The sequence below is a fragment of the Chinchilla lanigera genome, unplaced genomic scaffold, assembly GCF_000276665.1.
Source record: "Chinchilla lanigera isolate Chin_1 unplaced genomic scaffold, ChiLan1.0 scaffold00006, whole genome shotgun sequence".
Classification (NCBI taxonomy): domain Eukaryota; kingdom Metazoa; phylum Chordata; class Mammalia; order Rodentia; family Chinchillidae; genus Chinchilla; species Chinchilla lanigera.
Window position 1 is genome coordinate 19,061,489 of NW_004955407.1, and position 14,560 is coordinate 19,076,048.

The 14,560-nt window shown below is 36.6% G+C and overlaps 1 protein-coding gene across 1 annotated transcript in view; it reads left to right on the forward strand.

The window, feature by feature from the left end:
• LOC102013474 (translation initiation factor IF-2-like) overlaps positions 1-14,308 on the forward strand; it is a gene marked incomplete at its 5' end in the record, with an annotated part of 133,393 nt that extends 119,085 nt beyond the window's left edge. The window contains 4 exon segments of the mRNA XM_013505824.1: positions 5,557-5,679; positions 10,389-10,541; positions 11,977-12,061; positions 13,834-14,308.
• Positions 14,309-14,560: the final 252 nt, after the last annotated feature.

Genomic DNA, 14,560 nt, shown 5'->3' on the forward strand with positions numbered 1-14,560 from the left:
CTATGCATGTAATAAATTTGGGTATAGTTTCTCCTGTTAATCTGTCTACTGATAGTTTATTTCATAGATTCAATTACTGAACTTTCAGAAGGTAGAGGAAACATTTCCTCTTCCCTAAGTTCTACCCAAACTATTCTACATTTTGAGATGTTACTCTGTATATGAGGATCAATATTTAATAGTGCATAAATATTTTCATTTTTTATAGCTGCTTAGGCTTTTATTGTGTTGTTTCCAATTTTTATGCAATTATAAAACTGTTTTGATGAATTGTAGCAGAAAATGACCCCACAGCCAGTATACTTCAGTTTCTTAGTTGCCCAGGTAATAGTTCCTGTTCCAGTTCCAGTTGTGTCTGTCTCTTAGAAGTGGCTAGCCACTGTGATACATAGCTGGCCACTATGATGCACATTGTATAAACCAACCACCAATTGACAAACCATCCTGCCTCTGTACTTCCTGCTTGCTTATCTCATAAAAGCCCTAGACCACCAGAGATTGGGGCCAAATATTCTGGGAATGATCCCCATCAGTGCCCACTGACATAAATAAACCTGCCTCCAAATCCTGAGTGTCATTTTGGTGTTTCTGTTTGCAATTGCATCTGATGAATCGGCCCAGAAGACCGGCTGTGCTGCCCTCTTTGGTCACTGGCCAGGGCCCTCACAGATGGCAAAAGGACCTCTCTGGGTCCTAACAAGAAGGCGTGCCCTCGAGATTTCTCGAGTCCCCTCAGAGGCTTGGAGGAGGGGTTATGCATCTTTTTAAAATTGTAACTGCTAAAATCTGGCTCTACCTCTACCCAAGGAAGCTAAGGACTCCAGAAACAGTGGTGGGAGGAGAAAGAGCCTTATTGGCAACAAACCAGCAATTGTGAGGATGGCCGACTCCTGTGCTGGAAAAAAACATCTTGACAACAACCACAAGTGAAGAGCTTGCATAGGAAAGATAAGGGAGCTTATTTTATCCACAGATGGATGGCACTAGAGTAATCATTAATTCTGCAATGTCCGTTTCATTGGTACATGTTCTGATGTTATCTGAATGCTACCAGATTCTCTTGGTTCTGTAAATCTAAAGAAAGATTACTGATTAGGAGGTCTCCATGGCCAGTCTTTTCATGTTTCTTTCTCCTGGAACAGCTGACATTAACAGTTACTACCTTTTCTTTGGAAATTTGAATGCCAGGCAAAGGGAAAACAAAAGATGGTTTGCAAAAGATAAGTGAAACCACCAGGCAAGTGCAATATACTTAAGGCTCATTCATATTTTTGTGTGAACTTTCATATCTTCTATCCACTTTGTTGCTGTTTTCCTTGTTTAATGAAACATTTTATATCTTAGGATGTTAAATCTTTTGTCTACAATATAAATTTAAAATTTTCATGTTAGTTTATCATTTGTTTATAGTTTTACTTGTAGGTTTTTGTTTTTCTTTCTTTTTGTGTGCATGTTCATTATTCTTTTTGTTTGTGATGCTGAAGATCAAAGCTAGAGCTTAGGCAGATGTTCTGCCACTGAGCTAAACCCCCAGCTTTTTTTACATTTTCTATTTTTTGGTTAAACAGAAATTATGATTATATAGTTGAACTTATCAATCTTTCAAGATATCCAGATGTTGGAATCATAATAACAATGGTCTACCCACGTTTTCTTCCAGTACACTTATATTTTCCTTTTTAAAATTTAACTCTTGATGCTTTGACATTTTTTTCCTAATGTATATTTTGAGATTTGAATTCCAATTTAATAGTTTTTGAGGATGGCTCACCAGTTGTCCAAATAGCATTTATTAACTACCTTGTCTTTTCTTTACTGATGTGAGCTGCTGTCATTTGTACACATTAAATCTACTCCATACCTTTGGTCTATTTTAAGACATTGTGTTGTTTTCTGTGTCCTGGTCTATTTATTCTTATGTCTCATAACACTCTTATCACTGTCGTCATTTTTTTTTCATTATCTAGAAGGACCAATTATTCTGCATTGTTCTTCATTGTTACAGCTTTCCTGGCTATTTTTTGTTTACTTAATTTTTAAATGAACATCAGTATTTTCTTGTCTAATAAAAAAACTGTTGTTATTTTTGTGAAAGTTATATGAAAAGAATTAAAAACTTGTGGAATTGATTTTTTCATGATGTCAATTTTTTTTTTTTTTTATTCTAACACAAAGTGTGCCTTTCTCTTTGATCAATTCTTTTTTGGTGTCCTTCAGAAGATTTTAAAGATTTACTTTGAGCTATTCACTTCTTATTGGAGTAATTCCTAGGTACTCTATAACTTTTCTGGCTATTGTAAATCCCTGGTTGCTAATATGGATAAAAGCTATTCCTAAGTAATACATCAGTAAGAATGATCTCTTACTCTCTCAGCTGATGTTATATAAAGGAGTAAAGCGAGTCTGTTTCTAGCGAAACTTTTTCCTCTATTACAAATTTTAAATTCTGATTAAAGAATCATTTCCAGATAATTTCAGTGGAGCTTACTCGTTATAACTTCCCATCCTTAAAAGAGGTTTTGAAAAAAGTAAATAATTTCTTTTGGAGATATCATTGTTTCGTTGGTTTTTTTAATTTGTTTTTTTAACAAGTATACAGTATGCACCTAGGTCTACTATCTAAATAATATTAGTGGAGAAATTCTGCAGGTTTTCAAACTTCGTTAGAGACAGAATCCTGAACTCTTTTTTTTTTTGGATGTGGTGATGCTGTCAGCCAAGAGACTGTGTTGCAGCTCTCTGGATGCTAGGTGTATCCATTTAAATAAGTGCTGGCTAATGAGGTATAAATGGAAGTTTTTGTGTGGACTTTCTAAAAGTGTTCCTCAAAGAGAATTGTTGCATGCAAGACAAATGCAAATTAAAACAGGCTTAATTCTCCCTGCTGAAAATGACGAAATTGCCTTTCCCTTTGTTTTCTTAGAGCATTTACTTTAGAAACTTGTAACCAAAAGTACTTTATAGTCTTTCAGAAATGTATAAATCTTTTTCAAAATTAGGCATTCCTCTTTCAGTTTGACAAGGAATGGCAGTTTCAAAAACTTGAGATCCAACTCCACTAAATGTAAAAACCCAAGAGAGACACCCCTGCCTCTCACTATTGACAGGAGGGTAGGAATATAATTTTAATCTGGTATCAAGTTGTAAAATTATCCAGTCATTAAAATATGAAAAGGTTATGTTTCCTTTGTATATTTAATCAACCAGTACATTTGGTCACCACAATTACCATGTAAATTTAGGATAAATGAAGTGCCATAAAATAGTGTTCATAAGTCCTTTTACTTGAAGACTAATTATTATTTATTTTGGGAACATGTGTGTAAGGGGTTGTGTGTGTTCAGCTATAAAAGGTGAGATTTCAGTCTGTCCTTTAGTTCTTCATTTCTTGACTGCCTGTGATGTGCACACATTCCGGTTTCACCTTTAATCGAAAATAAATGTTTTCTTTCTTCTACTACCTTGTGGAGAGGATTTCTGAATTAGGAGGTTATGCTTTTAAATTGTATTTCCCCAATACTTAGTTGAGAATTGTGTTCCCTTTTTATATTTGTGAAGTGGGCACGTTGACAAAAGCTGTGGCCTCAATCTCTGACCATGAGGGTGACCTTGGAGATGGACACTACATGAGATTTTCAGAAAAAAGAGAAGTGGAACCTTGGTCCTGACGAGTGGGGAGCTATTGCAGCACTCCTGTCTGTAGACTCCGTTTATGTAAGAGAAAAGTAAAATTCTCTTGTTTCAGCCACTGTTATTTTGGTTTCTCTGTTAAATGAGGCTGAACCTTTTTTCTCATACATTCCCAGAAAGAATAACTTTGGATAAAATGTAACCTTATTCACACATCCAGTAACATTTAACTGGTTTTTTTGCCTGCTTATGCCCGTGTACTGCAAGTCCACTGATTTAGTTTTCAAGACATACATTTTGTAACCAGTTTATTTTTGGTCTCCTTTACCATGAATTCTCTTGCTGAAATTCTAAAGGTTCCGTGAGTATTTTTTTTTTTTTTTTTTTGGCTTAAAAATGACTAAAATAGACTTCTGATAAGACTTTATCTTTTTCAGGCAAAAATATTAAACTTGAGTCAAACTTGGCCACCAGCTTCCCCATGTATGTGTATGTTGAAATGGGCCTAAAATTTTCTGAAGGGAAATCTTAACTGCTGTAGCTCACTTCTATGTAAAGTAGCAAGAATTTATATTCCCATGTTAGATGGAAAGTCTTCTCAGCTTTTGTTAAAAGATGTTTATTCGGGGCTAGCTTTGCTGATGATTAAAACTCATCATTCTACCTGCAACAGCACATGTGAATATCTCCAGGCGCTGTCAGGAACTGTCACACTGAAGTCACAGTCAGTACAAAACAGAAGCTCACTTACAGTAATAGGAAGGGGCCTTTGAAAGTATATGCAGTGCTTGATTTCCTCAGATGAGCTGAGTCTTATCTTTAAACAGATCATCACAGAGCTGTTTAGTTAAATTCCATTGTTTTGGCTTGTACACAGCTTCTACTAAGTTATGTTTATTGTTATGACATCTCCCTGTATTTAAAAGTATTACAAGAAACCATCTCTGAGCTTAAATAACTATTGTGATGTATTTTCTTTATGAAGTAGGTGCACTGACTTTCTCTTAGATTTTATTATAAAACATTGTTCATCCATTGAAAAAGTGGGTAATTTTTACTGAGCAACTGGTTTATTTTAATGGACATTGTATTTTTGTGTTGCATATGATTTAACAAATCTAACATTTTTCCTGAAATAAAGGAAATCAGAATAAAGGAAATCAGAATAAATAACTTGGCTTACCTAGCACATCCTCTGCTTTTACACATTGCCCTTTTTCATGATCATTAATTCAGTGACATTTTTTTCCCCTGGCTGCTATGAAAGTTTGTGTCATCCTAAAATTCATACATGAAATCCTACCCTTCAAGTTGCTGGTTTTGTGTAGTGGGACCCGAGGGAGGTCCTCAAGTCTTGAGGCAGTGAACGCCCTCATGAGAGGCCAGACAGTGGCCAGGTAAGGGCACCCCCTTCTACCATGTAAAGATACCGGAAGAAATTGCTGTGTATGAACCGGACAGCAGGCCCTCTTCAGATTTTGAACTTGTAAGCTCCTTGATCTTGCAATCCCTAGCCCTGAAAACTCTGTTATGAACTACCCAGTTTACTGTATTTTGTTATAGAAGCACAAAAACACCAAGAAACTGGTTAATCTCTTTAGTTTTGACGGGTATAAAAAATAAAGAATACTTGGATCGTCCTTTCTTTCTTCACAGGATAGAAAGTTACATATTCCTCCATCATTCATTATCATTCTCTCTCTTCCTTTTTAAAAATGTTTATATTTGGGGAGTGCTAGAGATTGAACTTGGACCCTTGCATATAGAGAGCAAAGGCTGTACTACTCAGTTACATCTCCATCCCCATTTTTTTTTCAAAGAGTAGAAAAGTTTTGTTGAGCTTTTAGGAAAAAAAAAAAAAGCCCTTCAAAACAGACAATCTTTCAGATTAACTAAGATGAATTAAAATTTCACTTTATTTTTTAGGCTAATAGATACTATTATGAAAACTTGTTCAGCCAGGTGTGGTGGTGCATGTCTGTAATCACACAGCTCTGGAAGCTGAGGCAGGAGGATTGCTGTGAGTTTGGGGCCAGCCTGGGCTACAAGGTGAGTTCAAAGCCAACCTGAACTGAATAGCAAAACCTTATCTCAGAGATGAAAAATAAAATAAAATAAAACTTGTTCAGAATTCTTACTTCATGTATTTTTTAAAAATAAATTTATTTTTAACTGAGACACAATATGAGGATTATGCACATTTATGGAGTACCATGTGATTTATCTGTACATGTATGCATGGTGTAATGTTTAATTCAGGTAGAACATTTCTTTCTCTCTGAACATTTATTATTTATGGTGAAAACATTCAAAGTTCTTTCTTCCAGCTTTTCAAAATACACAGTACTATATCACTTTCTATAGTCACTCTACTGTGCCCTAGCACTGCAGAAATTCATACTCCTAGCATAACTTAATACCCATTGATCGACCTTTCCCCAGACCTGCTCCCCTGGCCTCTGACAACTACCATTTTGTTCTTCTCTTCAACTTCTATGACTTCAGCTTTTTTATATTTTACAAATGAAATCGTACAGTACTTGTCTTTTTATGCCTGGCTTATTTCCCTTAACCATTCCATTCCTGTTATCTCAAATGACATGATTTCCTTCCTTTTTATGGCTGAATACTATTTCAATCTGTATATAAACATTTTCTCTATCCATTCATCAGTTAATGGACGCTTTGGTTGTTTCCATTTTTCGCCAATTGTGAATAGTGCCGCCATTAACATGAGAGTGCAGATACCTCTTGGACAGATTGCTTTCCTTTCCTTTGCAGGTATACCCAGGAGTGGGATTGTTAGATCATGTGGTAGTTCTCTTTTTACTTTCTGAGGACCCTCCATAGTGTTTTCCTTAATGTTTGTAATGGTTCACACTCCCCCCAATAGTGTACAAGTGTTGCCTTTTCTCCGTTTCCTTGCCAGCACTTGTTAACTTTAGAGCTTTCTTTTTGTGATAGCCATTCCTACTGGTGTGAAGTGATAGCTCACTGTGGTTTTGATTTGCATTGCCCTGCTGATTAGTGATGTCGAAGATTTTTTGATATACCTGTTACTTATTCAAATGTCTTACTTTGAGAAATATCTTTTTCTGTTTTTCTAAATGTTAATATTGCTCATTTTTAAGCCATGTTACTTATTTTTTTGCTATTGAGTTTTTGGAATTCTTTTTATACACTAAATATTAATCCTTTGTCAAATGTATAGTTTGAAAATATTTTCTACTCTTCTTATTTTAATGTAATTCAAGTAGATATGAATAAACAAAATATGTAGATCACTTCTTACTTCTATGAAAAATAAAATAAAATTTTATAACAAAATAATTAGAGAATGACAATAGTTAATGCACTGAGTATCATAATTGTAAAGGAATGGCCAGAAAGTTACTCAGAGTACAAATCTAAATATAAAAGACTCTTTTATAAAGAAGAAACATAAAAGCACAAAACTTTTTCTTCAGTGAACTAAGAGAAACTAGTAGTATGATGAAACAAATGACATATTTATTAAAATATTTTGAAACATTGAATAGTTTGAGGAATGATTTGGACTTCTCCCTACTTATTTATCTCCTATTTTGCATGCTCACTCTCTCCCTCTTTCTCTCTATATCTGTAATATATATATATATATATATATATATATATAATATATATTATATGAGAAGTATATGTATATTCTTTTCATATAAAAAAATCATGCAATATTTAAGCTGTGTATCTGACTTATTTCATTTAATATTATGTTTTCAATTTGCCTATGAATGTCTCAAATTTATTTTTCTTAATGGCAGAATAGTATTCCACTGTCTATAAATACTACATTTTCTTTATCTATTCATCTGTTGATGAACATATATACTCTGTTTCCAATATCTAGCTATTATAAATTGTGCTGCTGTAAACATAGATATGCATGCATCCCTTAATATGATGACTCTGAGTCTTTTGAGAAGATACCTGGAAAGGGGATAGTTGGATCAAGTTGAATTTCTATTTTTAGTTTTTTGAGGAATTGCCACCTCTTCTGTAGCTTGTCTCTTCATTTTGTTGATTATTTCCTTTGATTGCAGAAGCTTTTTAGCTTCATATGATTTTATTTATCTGGTTTTGCCCTTGTTTCCTCTGCTTTGGAGGCCTTATCCAAAAACTTATTGCCTATTCCAATGTCCTAAAGCATTTACTATAAGTTTTTGTTTAATAATTTTATGATTTCAGATCTTATATTTAAGTCTTTAATGTATTTTGAGTTGATATTTGTAATTGTGAGAGATAAGCATGATTTATCTTTATATACATAATACATTTATGCAGCTCTAAACCCCAAAGAAACAAAAGGATATGTAATGAAGTCTCCCAACACTTTTTCCAGCCCCCTTTTTCCCTTCCTTAGAAGTTGTCAGTATTCAGGTATTTAGAAAATTTGTATCACTACATGTTTGTGGTACATAATGATTACATTCACCACGGTGTCAGTACATGCACCTAATACATCTTAATTCTTAGATTATTTTGTATAAACAAATACATAGAAATTCCCTTTCTTCATTTGAATGTTTATATACTCATCACATTGTGCTGCCTTTGTCAAAAACTGTATATGCTGGAGCTTTCTCTATATTACTACACAAAGTGCTCCCTCCTGGTTTATTCCAATTGCAAAATATTCTGTAGCTGTAGTTTGTTTAGGCAGCCCCTTTTATGGTCATTTTGGATGTTTCTAGTCATTTGAAACACTGCCATTGCAAACTACTTTAAAGGCTAATCTGTACAGGATCAACTTGCCTATTTGAGAATTTTTATCAGACCAAGTCCTACAAGTCTAACTTTTGGCCTACATTTCACATGTATTTTAAGTTTGGATGGGCACTGCCAACTTGCTGTCCGTAGTAGTACTAATTTACATTTCCCTGGCTATTTTTGTATTGGTTTTTAAATGAGGCCTTCAAACCATCAACTTGATTTATGTCATTTGAGTGTTGTATGAAATTAGCTATAGATGGTCTTTGCCCTCAGGAACTAACATTCAAAAGATATAAATTATTTTCCAAGTGTATATATATATATGTATATATTTTTTTTTTTTTTTTACTTGTTATAACCCCTTTGTCCCCCATTCATTGCTTAGCCTTAGAAAAGTCATGGAGAGGAAACAGGAAGAAACAGCTAGAAAAATAGTGAGCAAATGGTATTCCTTCTTGGCCTCAGGGCCCATCATGTTGTCACAGATGTCTCTTGCCCAGGGGTTTAAAGAAGCTGCCTATTAGTCCATCTGTGACACCATGCAGGAATCAAGGGCGGGGAAAGAAAATGAGCTGGAAGTCTGGTGTCTAAAAGTGGAAGCTTAGACACACCCTTCCTCAGGAAAACTACCCAAACCGCAAATTACTCTTGACTTACCAAAAAGAAAAAATGCCCCAAAATGTAAAAACCCAACACTGTTTTTATGAGGGATTCTGAAGTGAAAGAATAAAAAAGCACTTTACAAACAGCATCTTGTTTGCTGTCTGACATGAGCCAGGAAGACGCATCTAATCTCACATGATTGAGCAGTAACTTGCCTCTGTCTTCAAACGGCTCTGATCTTACTTCTGCCCATTCGACTTTACTTGTGAAATAAAAGGGCATATATAGAGTTTGCTTTGTGAAAATAGTGTCACAAATTGCTTACGTCTTTTGCCCTGAAATTACACCATCAAAATGTAGCCAAGAACAAGCAGGAATTTGAAGAGATGGTTCTACCATTCTCACTACAGTATCAGAACACCAGTCTCACCCTCATCATGAGAAGCCTGAACTCCACCTTGCACTCAAAATCCTTGCTCTAAAAGTTAGCTCCATACTATTGTTTTGGTTTATTCTCAGATTAATCTTTTCTAAAGAATGCAGATTCCAACACAACAGACTTACTTGTTCATCTGGAAATACACTGTTTTTTCTATCTAATATCTGTTTTTCCTGTTCCTAGACTCTATTACTACGTGTTAAAATTCCAGCTATAGAGTGTTTTCAATATATTTTTCCTAACCCTGGTTCCATTAGCCCCATTTGATGTATCCATTTGGCTATACCCATGCTGCACTTCCAGGTACCTATTAGAAATTCCGGACAGAGTTATTCTTGTCTACAAATTCATCTCTTCTCTTACCTTGCACCAGATTATAAATCTCTATAGTACATACCATTAACCTTATATTCATCCTGGTTGGTGCCTGGCTCACTGGAGAGGCACACACACATTTAGCATGGGGACAAAAGTAATTATGACAGGAGTAAATAAATGAATAAACAAATGAAAGTTCCTCAATAGGTTGAACGGTGGGGGACATATATCATAATTTATGCTATATAGTTGTAACTAGAAAATAATTGTTTCTTTTTTTTTTTTTTTTTTTGTTTTTCTCCGGTACCAGGAACCGAACTCACGACCTTGCGCTTGCCAGGAAGGTGCTTTGCCGCTGAGCTAAATCCCCAGCCCAGTTGTTTCTTATGTTGATAATAAGCCAGTGGTTCTCAATGGGATCAGAATCACCGAGACTCCCTGTTTAAACACAGATTGTGGGCCTCGGCCTGAGGTTTGATTTTGTAATTCTGAGATTGACCATCTCTGACAAATCCTAAGATGAAACTGATGCCAGAGTTCAAGCACCAGATTTTGAGACTGTCTATGATGTTATTGTAGCATAGTAATTTCATGTGTTTCATTATTCCGTAATCACTTTTATCCAATTAGCTCTTATCTACTTCTCCAGGAGCATATTTGTCATACTTTCGGAACAGTTTTGTCGCCGTGACTGATGGAGAACAGTGTGCATGGCTGGCATGGTTTGGAAACTTGGTTTTTTTTAGCCAGTGATGGAATCCAAAGGAATCCTTTATCAGAGTCCTCACCTCCGACAGGAAAGGTAGTAGCATTTGCGGGTCAGTCAGTTTTGGCCTCAGTACCCTTTTAGGGTAATTCTAGGATCAAAATACCTCATGGTGGCTCTGATCAGACATGCTGATCTGAAAACTATGTAGTCCTAGTGCCTGGGGCACTAGAAGGTTATTTGTGGGATTCTGTGAAAGATAAAAATTAGAGTCCCTTGCTAAAAAATTATTAAGAGTTTCTAGACAGCAACAAGAGAAATTTAAAATAACTGTGATGCACTTCTAAGAACAAGGTCTCCGTGTCTGCTTACATCACATAGCTACGAAGTTAGCTCTCACCAGTGGGGTGAACTTACGCCATGTGTGTTACAGCCGGCTGTGTGCTATCATTGAAAGCTCTAAAAGATTCACCAGCACTCATTCTTGCCGTGGCCATGCAAGAGCTTCTAGCCACTTCTGCGAGACAGTGGAGATGCCAGGAAAGGGGCCCAGGTGAGGCAGGAGGGCCCGTGGGACACATGTATGGATGGTGAGGCAGGAGGGCCTGTAGGACACGTGTGGACGGCATGGCAGGTGGACCTGTGGGACACGTGTGGACAGCGAGGCAGGAGGCTAGTGTTAGAAAAATGGCTTATCTGGTCTTTCTTTCTCTCCATATTGTTAGTATTATTTTCTTTTTTTGAATCTCAGAATCTAGTGCCAGAGCAAGAGTATCACCTGAGAATGTGGGAACTTTCTGAAGCAGAGTAGTAAGAGTTTAGTGTGCCCTTTGAGATACATGGGCTATGATGGGTTAAAAAAGAATGCCAAGGACCCTTTCAACACCCTCCGCTCTCTCTAAAGCAAGGAAGAACTGCCAAAAGCTCCAGGCTGGCTGGGAGCAACACACCCAGCAGGAAGAGATACCAGAACTTGGGCTCTCTTTCATTCTCCCCCTTGACTGCCTTTCTTTCCTCGAGGGCTTCCCTCAAGCTTTTAAAAACTACATAGATTACTTTTCTGTGGGAAAAATTCTCTCCGAAAAAACTATTTCTCTTTAGAATAAGGGACCGTCTGGGTTCTCTGTTAAGTGCCCCTGAGATGACAAGCTCTGCCAGGGCCAAGGTCTGCTTCATGCATTTGGGTTCCCCGCACAGTGCCAGGAGCACGAAGTACAATGTATGGATGGTGAAAAATGGAATGGAATTGCTTTTAGCTTGTCTCTGAAGCTTCAAATTCTCTCCACACTGTTTGAACGTTGTTTGAACATTAAAAAGAGAATATCCAATTTGAAGTACACATTTAGGTTTATGTTGGTTTTTTTTTTTTTTTTGGTTTTTCTCTGGTACCGGGAACCGAACTCACGACCTTGCGCTTGTCAGGCAGGCGCTTTGCCGCTGAGCTAAATCCCCAGCCCCACATTTAGGTTTATTAGGTTTATGAACTGAGTTCTTTTCCACTTAGTTATGGATTTTTTTCTTGTTATAATAGAATCTTTTGCTAGATTATGGATCCATGATTGTATAAAGGAAGATTGGGAAGATTTATTTTGGCGCAAAGTAACTGTGTGATTTGGGTAAGTCAGTTAACAGGTTTGGCTCTCACTTTCCTCATGCATTAATTTCTGATTTAATTGAGCAATCAGTGAATCAACACTCATTTATTGAAGTAACTATAACAAAGTACCGTAGACTAGGTGGCTTATAATCTAGGTGGCTTGTTTGGATTCTGGAGAATTTAGGCTTAGGCTGCCACATTCTCCTCTATGGCAGAAACAGGGCTAGGGAGCAATCTGAAATCCTTTTATTTAAGGATACTAATCTCATTCATGGAGATTTCACCCTCGTGACCCTGTCACTTCTGGAAATTCCTGCTTTTTAATACAGCCACATTGAGGGTTAGGATTTTAACATCTGAATCTGGAGGTGAGGACACAAATATTTAGTCTATTGTAATATGTAAGTATCTGGTTCTTACCTTCTTATCAACTGGTGCTAGGGACATGTAAAAAAAATGACAATATGACAGTGAATGTGTCTAAATAGTAGATTGAAGTTTTTGAACACAGAGGAAGAGTTCCCCACCCTGCCTGGGGAGATGAGACAGAGTCCAGAAAAGGGGATGCACCTTCATAGTGTCCCTGGAAGTATCCTTAAATTTCTCCTTCCAGGCATGTCAGTCAGACTGGAAGAATCGCTAAGCATTTCCTCCAAAGCTAGCATCTGAAAATACAGGAACTTAAAGGAACTTACTCTAAGAAGCATCTAAGAGTAAGCAGCACATGTTTCATTCTATTTCCCTATTTTTTTCTTTTAGACACTCATCTAATCACTTCTTGGCCTTTTGGCAAAATCAAGTCCAGCTCCCGTTGCAAGATGTGTCTGTTTTGACTAATGGCTCTACTTGCTGTGGAGAGCAGAGTGCTGTTCATGTTTTTATTATGCTCAACACCCCCATGTTCTGGTTTCTTTTTCCCTACTTGATTTTTTAAAAAACATTCTTGAAAAAGCTTTATTGTATAGAACTCTCCTTGCGTAAGAGCTACCTCATTTTCTCAGTCAATGAAAGATGAACCATCTTGTTACTGTTTTATCCTAACAAGAAACGCTGATTTGTGGAATTTCTAGCGAGAGGCCCCTATCTTCTGATAACAGTATCTGCTGATAGTCATTGTAATGTAAACAGCTTCACTCCCACCTCTCTAGAGGTAGAAAGTAACCTATAACCAAGGATTCCATGTGATATTGAAGACTTCCATGATTTTAATTTCAGGAAATATTTTAACTTGTTTTGCTTTTTTAAAGAAAAGGCGTAGAGTTTCATTCTTCCAGCTCCTCAGCTTGACAACTTGTTTAAGGGAGATAACTTCTTTAAGATGTAGAGCTCCTGCAGTGGGTGGCCTTAATTTGAATAGCTTTCTGTATTCTCCAAATCACTACATAGAGTCTCTGAAGGCTTTGAACCTTTATGAGGTTGAAAAAAACAGCAACTTCTGAGAACCTTAGGATCCCTAACTACCAAATGAAAACATTGATTCCCAGGGGCTGGGGATTTAGCTCAGCGGCAAAAGCGCCTGCCTGGCAAACGCAAGGTCGTGAGTTCGGTTCCCGGTACCGGAGAAAAAAACCAAAAAACCAAAGAAAAAAAAAAAAACAAGAAAACATTAGTTCCCACCTCATGATGACATCATTCTAATTTTATTCCTTTAACATGAAGGGCTGAGGTGTGTGTATAGAGTATTTTCTTTTTGCTCTTATAGTTTGGCACATAAGGATCTTGTGATTGCTGTGTTCTTATTGAACAAAGAAGGGAAATTACTGAGTTTTATTTTTCCTATTTATTGCAAAGATGCTTGGACCTTCATCTACCAAATTCTGCTTCATATTTGGAGACGAGTATGCGTTGAGAAAACTACAGAAATAGATTCGGTGGGAGGCAGACACTCGGCCTCCCAAGGAGCTATCCGCGGTCTCTCTGCAGTCTACAGTATTTGGGCAAAGACCAATTTTTGTCTGTTTTATGGCACTGCTCTGATTCCCTCCTTCCCCACACAACCTTCCCCTGAAAACTGAACTGTATGCTGCTGCTGACAGCAGTTTCAGTAATTCTCAGAAGACTGAAACATTTGAGTTTCATTCTCTCTCTGCATGTTTGTCTATAGATTTAAAATATCCTAAAAGTTACTAAAACAATGCTTATTTGGTAACTATTACAACTGCTAGAACATCATTTCCTCAATTTTACCAACCCCCTGTGCAAAAATGTTTCTTTTGGGTATTGCTTCATTGCTAAAGGCAAAATAAAAAAGAATTGTGATGACAAATTCCTAAGAGATGTTCTACTATTTGCTCAGCCAGTTTAAAGTATGACTGCTCACTTGAAAAAGATACAAATAAAAAATTACCTGTTCAGCAGAATTTGCTTCTGTTTTACTCCCTAGGTTTACTGCCTGGTTATGGTTTAATAACACAATATACTCTAGATCACTGTCGCTGTAAAACCGACAGGCAGGGAATCCACTACAGTCAGATACCGTCCCACTCTGCGTAAATAAATGAAATCTTGAAGTTGGAGC